An 11,646-nucleotide genomic window follows, 5' to 3' on the forward strand; every position below is an offset into this window, starting at 1 on the left:
GTGACAAGCAGCAGCATGTGACTAGGACCCAGGCCTGCTGAGAGATAGAAGGGCAGGCTGTGCTCAGCCAGGAGAGAGACCCCAAGGGGAGCAGGTATGGGAGGGGCTTGGAGAGTCCTTTAGAGGTCAGGGACAAGCTGGGAAGGGGCCAGGCTGAGCACTTAGGACAGTGGTTCTCTAACTTTTGTACTGGTGACCCCTTTCACATAGAAAGCCCCTGAGTGCGACCCCTTCTTATAAATTAAAAACACTTTTTATATATTTAACACCATTATAAATGCTGGAGGCAAAGTGGGGTTTGGGGTGGAGGCTGACAGCTCGCAACCCCCCTTATAATAACCTTGCAACTCCCTGAGAGGTCCTGACCCCCAGTTTGATAACCCCTGGCTTAGGACATGGCCCTAGGAGGGAAAGACAGAGCCGGGTTATGGGATGGGGCAGATAGTCCAGTTGGTTTAGGCTCCAAAGGACAGACACCCACAGATGAAGGTGATTGTTGGGGCTTATGTCCTTCTTTGATAGTGGAGAAGAATGATGCCATATGGGGAAAGTGAGTTAACCCCAAGGTCACCCAGTGAGTTTATATCACAAATGCATACTCAGAAGGATCCAACAGAAGCATGGATTTTCCAGTCTCTTCTTTCTAGGAGTCCCAAGGGCTAAGGTAAAACCCCTGCTGTCCCTCCCCGTTCTGCTCACCTCCAAGATGTGCTGTAGTTTGTCTGTGCTGGGGGGTGCTGTCAGCAGGATCTAGAGCTCGTCATCCATGTTCTCTGGGCAGGCCTTGCTCAGAGTCTGCCAGCGGAGGGAGACCCTGGGTCAGGGTTATGGAACCTGGGGCTACACCTGCCAGGATGACAGCTGGCTCTGCAGCCCTTGCCTAGAGCAGGTCTCTGCAGAGGGCCTGATGCACAGCAGGGTAGGGAACAGCCCAGCTGCTAGGGATGGGAGCTGGGCTTCTGGGCAGAATCCAGGAAGCAAACCCCAGCCTGCGGAAAGAAAGGACTGCCCCCGGAGGGACAACGTAATGTCCCATGGAGGGAAGAGGCTCTCCCCGCCATTTCTTAACCTCACGGGCTGTTCTCGTGCTCTGCCAACCCCACCTCTCAGTAGCTCCAGCTTTCCGAGGGAGCAGGGACACCAGAGGCCATCCTGCTGCTGGGACAGAGATGGAGGTTGCTGTTCTACCTGCATATGGGTGTTGTCCTTTCTCATGCCCACGGTGAATACACCATGCAAGGGAAGCTCTCAGGACATGCGATTCCAGCTCCAGAGCCAGGGGCAGCTTCAGCTTTCTGGAAGGAGACTGTGTCTGAGACCTTGCAGTTGGGGGATGAGACAGGCACTAACATAGGCATAGAAGTTTGGGGAAAGGGGGGAGAGGCCGGTGTTGGGCAAGGAGGACAGGGATTTGGGAAGCAAGATCTGAGGATCAAACACTGTCTAATTGTCGGTTAGGATTATCCCCACTTCAGAGGGGGGAAAGTGAGGCACCACGTGGAAGCAGGACCCGGCCGATTGGGCTGAGCATCTGAATAATCGCTAGAGCAAAAATATGAAAGCCATTAAGTGTCAGAAGAACATTCATCAGGGAACTGGAGAGTTTAAGGCTGGCCAGAAAATGTGTAGTGTATGGCATAAACCACTATGCGCTCTGCCACCTCACTGGTTTTGGAGACAAGGGTCCCTCTCTTGGCGAGAGGAGTTAGAGGATCTTTGTCTGAGACACACCACTGTCAATAGTTGGGAACAGAAACCCCTCTGTAATTTTGCTCACTGGTCCTGCCACAAACTCCAACCTCTGACGATTGTGAGCTAGGACTAGGAACACCATTCCACTGTCACAGTTACATGGACCTGCGCACCTGCAGACACTGCAGCTGGAACACACACACTGGTGCTGGCGCTGTGACATGAGCTGGATGAACCACCCTGCTGGCCCCCATATCCAGCATTCTCTCCCTGAGCAATCGGTCCTGCTCCCTGCTCTTCCTACAGCAACCCCTGAAGCAGTCTCTCTTCGTGGACCATGTCCCTTTCTTCTTTGGCTCTTTTGAAAGCAAGCTGCTCCTTGTTCCTCCTTGCCCCTGTCTCCAAAAGCTCCTGCATGGTCCTCCTCCTTCTGGCCCACTGCTGGCTGCTTGGAGCACCTGCAGTCCCAGGCAGCAGGCTTGGCCCAGCAGGGGTGGAAGTGTCTTCCAATGGAATGAAACAGAGGGTGTGTTAATTGTATTGCCATGGGGAGAAGGAGAAAGAATCCCCCACTTTGCTTTCTGTCTGTCCACAAGGCCATGATTTCCAACATTGCGGAATGCTTCGATATCACTCATAAGTTCTCATATACACTCCATCTCACTTCTGCCCTTGGAGGATTCACACACTCACACCCTATGCAGGTGTGTGTGTAAGACTGATTTTACCTTAAATCAATACCAGAGAAATTAAGAGGCTGGATCTGGCTGATGCAGGGTAGGCTGAAGTCGTGTTTTGGGGACATTTACCAATACTGACTCTGACTTTGTTTCATGCTCCATGGAAAACTTCCAAACATCACCTTCCAGGAACAGAAGGAAATCAGGATCAAAGTAACATACTTTTGGTTAGAATGTAGTGTTCTATAGGCAGCAGAGTGGATTCTCACCAACCCTCCTCCCGAATCCAGCAACAGAAAAGCCAGGACGACACAGGGCAAAAGAATGCATGCTGCACAAAGCATCATCTAAAGTCGCCTTCCAAGGAGTTAAGGAGAAGCCAGGATAAAAAAGGATTCAAAATTCACATTGTCACTGCTGGATAGGATAATAATTCGCTACCCAAAATATGCATCTGCAGCATTAGATCGGCTTACCCAAGATAACAAAATGCCCTGCTTGCAAAAATAGCCCCTCAGGCTTTGGCTTCAGCCCTGGTGACCCCATTAAAATGGGGTTGCAACCCACTTTGCGGCCCTGACCCACAGTTTGAGAACTGCTGGTCTAAAGTTACAATAGGTCACGGTGTCATATCCAGAGTAATCTGTGTAGTTTCAGAACTCGTTGTTGCGTGCAACAGAATTGCACCAGTCCCATGTGTGTGGAAAATCCCTTATTTGGGATTAATTTTAAAGCAGCATTTAAAGTGTCTCAGTCTGATGGTGAAGGATTCATTTATGCTGTTATTACAGTATTTATAATTACCTTAGCATCTAGGAGCCCTAGTTGTGGATCAGGACCCCACTCTGCCAGGGGCTCTGCAAACAAAACAAAAAGACAGTCCCTGTCCCAGTGGGTTTACAATGTTAGGCCTGGTCTACATGTAAATATTAGGTGAACATAGCTACATCACTTCGGAGTGTGGAAGAAAAGAAAAAAGATACACACACACACACACACACCCCTGAGTGACATACCTATGCTGACCTAAATCCAGTGTAGTTGCAGCTATGTTAATGGAAGAATGCTTCTGTCAGCGTAACTACGGTAGTTCAGAGATGTGGTAGTCCTACATCGATGGAAAAAACTCTTCCATTGGGCAGGCTGCATCTACACTATGGGGTTATGCCAGCATAGCTACAGCACTGTAGCTAGGCCAATAGAGTCTCTCTAGCATGGACATCCCTACGTGTAAGAAGAGAGACAACAGATGGGGAGTACGCAGAGACTATCCTGATCAGCACGATAGGCTGTGTATGTATATTCAACTTCTTAAAAGTCACATTCAAACTATGACGCTTTGACTTTTCATTAGGGCTTGAACAGTGATTCCATGCAAAGAAAATGATGACAAAAGAAGAATGGGCAGATACAAAAAGTGTTTATTTGTGTTACCAATAACAGTTTAGTATTAATACTGAAAGAGTTATCAATAATCTAATGTACTTTATCAAATAAAGTTCTTTTTTATACTTCGTTTGTCTTAAATTAGACTCAAATTGACAATGAAAAGAGATTTACCAGTTTCGCTTTTGTTTATAGTCTACTTTGAGACAGTCACACCAATTTAACGAAAGATGTGATTTTAAATGCATTTAATTAAACTGGCGCAAACACCCCTGTGTGGATTTATTTTGGTTTAGGTTTATTTCAGTTTATTTGGAACAAATTAGGATTAAGATAAAACAAAATAAACCTCTCAAAATGAAACCAGAGCATCCATGCAGGGAGTAAAAACTGGTTCAAGTTAAAATGGTTCAACTTTCCTGAGTAGGCAAGGCCTCTGCTTCACTTTCAAGGCCTTATGAATTAACACAAAACTGCTGAATTGCAAACACTGAAGGGAAACTTTTGTCATTTCAAATAAACTGCTTCTATGGACATTTTAAAACAAAAAAAATAGAAGCTTTGTAAAGGCTTGGGGATGGAGGGAGTTTGAAAAATCTACATTTTGGCCCAATAGCTCGAACAGGATCCCTTTTTATATTAACAGCCCAACAACAAGACCCCAAGAAGAGCTCTGTGTGCTCAAAAGCTTGTCTCTTTCATCAGCAGAAATTGGTCCAGTTAAAGATATTACCTCACCCACCTTGTCTCAACAGCAAAAGTAACGGTCACATTTAAGTTTGCTGTCTGCTTAACTAAATCTGCCTGTTTTTCCCAATATTGCAGATCAGTGGCAGGGACTATGTAATATTATGGATTCTGCAGTTCTGGGGGATTTACACATATGTTGCTGTGTTCTTGTGACGCTCTGTACCTCGGGGAACACCCCGCACCCCCCATGTTCATCTTTATAAAATGATTGTGTGGTATCCAATGCAAAGTTTGTCATGTTGGGTGTCTTTGGAAGGCTCATAATGCACTGAGCATGGTTATTATAGTGATGTTATAGTAATTGTTACAGTAATGGTATAGTAAAGTTATAGGTTTTAATTTCAGTATATAGTTATGAGGCTGAAAATGTATCCTCATGGCTTAACGCAAGCCCAGGCAAAAACTCCCCAAGAACAGAGAGGCAGTTCACACCTCATCAGGGCATGGATGGGACAAACCCAGTCTAGCCTCACAGAAACAATGGACACTGGCTTAGGCAGCAACAAAAGAATCTGTTAGACCCTCGAGGGAGTCACCCCCTTCCTTTGGGCAGTTTGGGACTGCAATGAAGTAATGCTCACCTGACTCTGAAGGGGGGAGTGGCAAAGCCAGGAGGAAAGAAAGGACATGATAAAAGGAAGAGACATTTTGCCTTGCTCTCTCTCTTCCACCTACATCTACAGACACCACCACCATCAAGCGACTGAAGAACTGATCAAAGGGGAGAGCCTGGCTGAAGAGCTGCCGCCTGTGGTGAGAAGCATCTAAGTTTGTAAGGACACTGAAAGTGTTAAGATCAGCTTAGAATGTGGTTTGCTTTTATTTCATTTGACCAAATCTGACTTGTTATGCTTCAACTTATAAGCACTTAAATCTGCCTTTATAGTTAATAAATCTGTTTGTTTATTCTACCTGAAGCAGTGCATTTGGTTTGCAGTGTGTCAGAGACTCTCCTCGGGAGAACAAGCCTGGTGCATATCAATTTATTTGTTAAATTGATGAACTTATATAAGCTTGCAGCATCCAGCAGACATAACTGGACACTGCAAAACGGAGGTTCCCAGGGTTGTGTCTGGGTCTGGAGATAGTGGCTGGTGTCGTTTGCTTGCAAGTAGCTGGAAGCAGCTTACATGCCAGAGGCTGTGCATGAACAGCCCAGGAGAGCACAGAAGAGCAGGGTACGGCTGGCTCTCAGAGTCAAGGATTGGAGTGGCCTAGCAGGTCACTGGTCCAGACAACATCAGAGGGGAATGTCACAGTTCTGCAAAAAGGAGTGTTTTTTAGCCTATTCTCTTGCAATCAGCCTTTACTGTTCTGAAAGGTCTCTATGAAATAATAGGGTTTTCAAATTATAAACACAATTGTAAATGCTAATCTAGACACTCCACAATTGTCTGTTCTTAGGACAAACCAGGAACAAATGTATGTGTTGTACCTAGATTAACATTTACACTTAAATTTGTTAACTTGAGTTAATTAGCAATCAATTAATTCAAATTAAAACAGCTGAAAACTCTAGCATAGACAGGCCTATTGAGGAGTACCTTACTTTGTAGGAAAGAAATGTTTTAAATATCTTGAGATGGACAATTCTGCTAGAAATTATAATTGACCAGAAAAGGAAAATAATTGTTTGTGCCCTTTTTGCATTTTTATGATGTGGTCTGAGTAATTTTGGGGAGGAGGACTACAGGGGAGGAGAGGCAGCTTACACCATTACTTTTTAAAAATTTATTTGTCTATGATTTAGCTGGAGGACTTCATGGAGGATTAGAGAACCAAAGTGGGAGCTTTCTCAGTCTCAGCTGTGAACGGGTAGAGATGTTGACATTTTTGGCAGAGAGTGTTTTTCTCCCAAGTGTTTTTTTCAAAACACAGAGTTTTCAGCAGTCTGTGTAAAAAATCCCTTCCCTTCTCTTCTCCACTATTCAAGTCTCAGTCTCTTGTTCTAGCAATGTCATAATCCCACTAGATCTCCAGACCCGCAGTGAGTCCTCCAGAAAATACAGAGAGGTCAGAACTTGATATTTCTAAGGTAAAGAACAAGCAAAATAAATCTTTCAGGCCTTCCTTCTACATCATACACAAGCAGAAAAAGTCACAAACGCAATTTTTCTCCCTTGCCATTTACCTGTAAAGATAATGAAGAGACTATTGAGTATGGGTTCTTAAATGTTACTACGTATCATACTCACAAGGGCAAGTAAACCAAACCAAAGCTAGAGATGAGGGTCTTTTCATCTACAGTTTGACTGTTGATGTACTTTAACTATTCATATTCTGATTAGGGTAAATATACAAAAAGAAGGGAGGGGCAGGGCAAGTTGGATTTGTTTTTTATGCCATTTGTTGAACTTGACTTCCATGAGCATAGACTTTTTTGGATCTAATCCTAGCACGACAGCCTACTGTGGTCAATAAAGATGGAGCCCCTCGGATCTACTGAAATGGTGCCAAACCTATTATAGTCAAAATACCAATAAGATTTTAAAAATGAAAAAACAATACAAGATTGTTTTCAGACTATTTTGAAAGATCCAGTTCTCTCTTCATGCTTGTCTTCAGTGAGATGCATTTTGCCTGCCATGAGTTACACTTTGTCAAAATCTAGCACCTGTGTTGTAACAGAGGGGCAGGATTCCTCCAGACCAATGGAATGTCCCACCAACCCAATAAATTCACCAAGCTGCACAACATAGGGAGGAAATTAAACAATATCTCAGCTGACTCTATTCAAAGGGCTGAACCAAAACCCCGGATGTGAAAACCCCAAAACTTTGGGAAGTGGCATGAGACTTTGAGAAATTCCAGATCGGAATCCACACTTTACGCCTCGAGTCCCATCTCCAGTTTCAAAGGTAGCTGGGGATGTTGAGCCTTAGGGCTCTGTCTGACCGAGAGGAAATATTCTGTTTAACCATTGATTTTAATCTTAGAATGCTAAGGTTAAGATGATAAGATCCAAACTTGAATACTGAGGCAAAACAAGTCTATTAGCTCTCTTTTCTATCTGATAGCAATGACGTAACCTGGGGTTTTTGAAAGTCCCATCACAGGAAAGAGCTGCTTTGATCTCTTCTTAGACATCAGAGTCCCTCTTCAGCTGCCCCACTACCCACAGATGGCTCATGTGGATGATGCAGATGATATTGTATCTTCCCACTGTTTGGTGCTCATTCCGTTTGGAAGTATTTTCTCATCTAGTGCTAGGAGCTGTGGGTGCTGACTCTAGATTAAAGAGAGATCAATTATAGTGTTGGGCTTCAGACTGAGTGTTTCGCTGACACGTGAAGTGCAAACGAACAGTTTGTTAAGGCTGTGAGTGGGAGCACAGCCCTTAATGAGCGTTGCTTTAGGCTGTACCATACACCGAAATGACATCCCTCCTTGTTTATTATGAAGCAGTTGGAGGTGTCCTATATGCCACCTGCACACACACAAATGTGCACAGTACCTCTGATGGCACCTAATCTATGCTGAATATGCCCATTTTCCCATTCTCAGATCCATTAGCCTGTTCTTTTAGCTTCCACTCATATGCATTGAAACCAAAGATCAGCATTTTCAGTTCCTCTCCCTCCTCTACTCTCCAAATGGTAGAATCATGCAAGTTAGAGAGGGAAAAGACTCATTGGATCCAATATAGGATTGTTTTTTATTGTATATTCCCCAGCGTCTTACCTAGCCCCATGTTAAATTACCAAATAATGGAGCTTCCATAACTTCTCTTGTGAGACTGTCCCTCACCTAACATATCACCATTAGGAAATGTTTCCTGATATTCAACCTCAGTTTTCTTTGCTTATTTCCATCCAGGATTTTGTTTCTGTTCCGTTCATTTTTGCTCATTTCTGTTCACTCCTCCGGCAGAAAGATATGATAAATGATCACACTTTGCAGTTCCGTAATGTGGTAAATTCCTGTGGGGAGTCAACACTCCATTCCATGACTGTATAATTCAGGCCAGGTTTTAGGAAGTGTTTGTGTGGGAATCCTGGGAGGCAAAAACTATTGGATGCATGAGTCCTGAACCCTAAATGAAATATCCCCTTTGCGTGGACTGTACTTCCCTCTGGGAATGATGCTCAAAGCCCGACCTCACCACACGCTAGAATGGAAGATCAGTATTATCATCATCCCCATTTTACAGATCAAGAAACTGAGGCACAGAACCATTAAATGATTTGCTCAAGGTCCCTTGGGAAGTCAGTGGAAAAGCCCGTCAGATCTCTCCAAATCTTGTGCTTTCATCACTCCCTCTTGCCATCCCTCCTCTTGCCTCTAGCGAAATCAATATAATTCTGCCTAACATCACAATAGGCTGCCATGGAAATTATTAGAGCAGGGGTTCTCAAACTGGGGGTCAGGGCCCCTCAGGGGGGTTGCGAGGTTATTACATGGGGGATCGTGAGGTTATTATATGAGGGATAGTGAGCTGTCAGCCTCCACCCCAAACCCCTCTTTGCTTCCAACATTTATAATGGTGTTAAATATATAAAAAAGTGTTTTTAATTTATAAGGGGGGGGGATCTCACTCAGAGGCTTGCTATGTGAAAGGGGTCACCAGTACAATAGTTTGAGAACCACTGGATTAGAGAGAGACAAGGGGAGTGAGGTAATATCCTAGGACTAACATGGCTACAGTTACACGGCATACACAGAAATGATTGTGATTTTGCAAATGGGCTTGTGGCTTTCAGTGGGGAATAAGCAGCAGGCCCAGATGAGGAACAAAGCTAACAGACCACTCGGGGGCTGACAGGCCGGGGATAGCTGGGTGCTGCTGGCCTGGAACCAGCATCTCACTAGCACTTCCATAATGATTTATGGTTTGTTTTTAAATCAGAGGCAGCAGTGGTGATTCTTCCATCAGTGTTCGTAGGGCACTTCCCCACCCTGACATACAAATCCTAAAGCAAACTATGCACATTTATTTTCTTCCCAGGTTTTTTGCTCCATACACAGCTGTTAATTTCCCTGTGCTACACTTTCATCACGCAGATGATCTATGCTTGCAAAGCCAGCTGCTTCCCATTTCCCTAATGGGCAGTGTAAATTCCACTAAGGGGCTCCAGAGCCACATAAGCGGCAAGCATTTAGGAAGGGCACCAAGATGTTAACAGACGTCCCAGTTAACAGTCAACCCACAGCAGAAGTCCCTGGCGCTTTTAAAAGAACCCTATATTCACAAATGTATATGCAGCTTGTGCTGAAGTGGGGATTTTCCCTTATGTTGTATGTGAGTCTTACTCTTGAGCCTATGTGAGTTTTACTGCTTTGCATGAATAACGTGTGCCTCAGTTTCCATGTGTGCACCAATACCTCAGTGGTGGGAATAGGGGTGTGTGACTTTGGCTGGGACCTCTGGGGCAGGTGAGGCTGTTCCAGCTGTCTGCATGTATGCTATGACCAGTGCCCTTCATGACCTGAGACCCAGGAGCGGGATGCAACCAGGGGACGACCAGGTGACTGTTTGCCTGGGAAGCGAGACAAAGAGAAGGAGGAGGAGAAATGGGGGTCGTTGGAACCTGGCAGTCAGCTTGGGGGGACTGGAAGAGGGGGACTCCAAGCCGCCTGCCCCAGGACTCCCCTTGATGGACTTGGCTGAAAGTCACGGATTTCTGTGCTAAAAAGTTCTGTTCTATATTGTGTTCCTGTCAACGAATAAACCTTTGGTTTTACGCTGGCTGAGAGTCACGTCTGACTGTGGAGTTGGGGTGCAGGGCCCTCTGGCTTACCCAGGAGCCCCGCCCAGGCAGACTCGCTGCAGGAAGCGCACGGTGTGGAAGGGGGTGCTGAATGCTCTGAGGTCAGGCCCAGGAAGGTCGAAGCTGTGTAAGCTTCTTGCCCTGGAGACAGTCTGCTCAGAGAGAGGAGGCCTGCTCCCCCAGAGTCCTGACTGGCTTCATACAGAGTAGTTCCAGAGCATCGCCCGGTAACTCCGTGACACAGCTAAGGAGCAACCACAACCCACTGGGAGTCAGCACAGAACGAAAGGGTGGTCTTGTGGTTAAGGCATTAGAACAAGAGTCAGGAGAGCAGGGGCCAGTTCCTTGTTCTGCTGCAGACGGCCTGTGTGACCTGAGACAAAACATTTAACTGTTCTGTGCCTCAGTCCCCTATCCATAAAATGGCCATGCAAATACTCCCCTGCCTCTTGTGAGGATACTTACATTAACAGCTATGAGGTGCTCGGATACGGTGGCATTGTATAAGGGTGTTGATAGAACAGTGAGGCAAATTTTAAAAATTGGGGTTTTTGCGGGACCAGGAGCGAGAACAAATGCGTCCAGCAGTTGCACTGAGCAGAAAATGAAGACGAATCAGAAAAATCGACAGGACATGCCCCAGGGTTGTACCTACATTGCTGAGTAACGGGAGACAGGTGTGATTTTCAAAAGCTCAGGCACTCACTGAGCATGTCCGTTTGCATGGCATTTACTATGATTGTGCACACAATTCACATTTCTGAAAGTGCAAATGGCCAGCTAGATGCAGAAACACCCACTGTGCCTGTACAGTCACAGCAAGTGCATATATAACTGCACACCTAATCTTCAGAGCTGTTGCACTGCTGTAATCATTTTTAAACTGACTTTTGATTCTGTGTTAAAACACTTTCTAAAGCATTTCTTTATTCCTCCCTAAAGTATTTCTGCACATTGTCTCTTGCTGTTGTATGTGACCCCAACAGTTTTATAAGGCTTTTTACTCTAACAGAGCATGGAGGGTGTGGGGTACCATATAGCACTGCTCCCCGTGTGCTATTGATTGCCTACTTTGATTTTCAACAGACACAGTTGTGTTAACAGTACGTGTTAGCTGTCTTGACCTCACTATTGGGTCAAGCGTTTGATTGGTCTTTGGTAAAATTAGGGAATAGGAGGATGGCTGGTTGTTAGCAGAGATTTCATTATGCTTTCGATTTTGTAATTAACTATTTTATGAATGCATGCCACCCTGTACAGCTATACATTTCTAAAACTAAAATGAATAATATTGTTATCCTGCAATCTAATTCTGAATGCAGGGAGATTGTTTTCTTGACCACAGCAGCTAATTTGATCATAAAATCATAGAAGTGAGTTTTACCTTCATTATTTTAATTCCCAACTAATTTAAGTGTGATACAAAAAAG

The sequence above is a fragment of the Chelonia mydas genome, chromosome 3 (assembly GCF_015237465.2).
Source record: "Chelonia mydas isolate rCheMyd1 chromosome 3, rCheMyd1.pri.v2, whole genome shotgun sequence".
In the NCBI taxonomy this organism is placed as follows: domain Eukaryota; kingdom Metazoa; phylum Chordata; order Testudines; family Cheloniidae; genus Chelonia; species Chelonia mydas.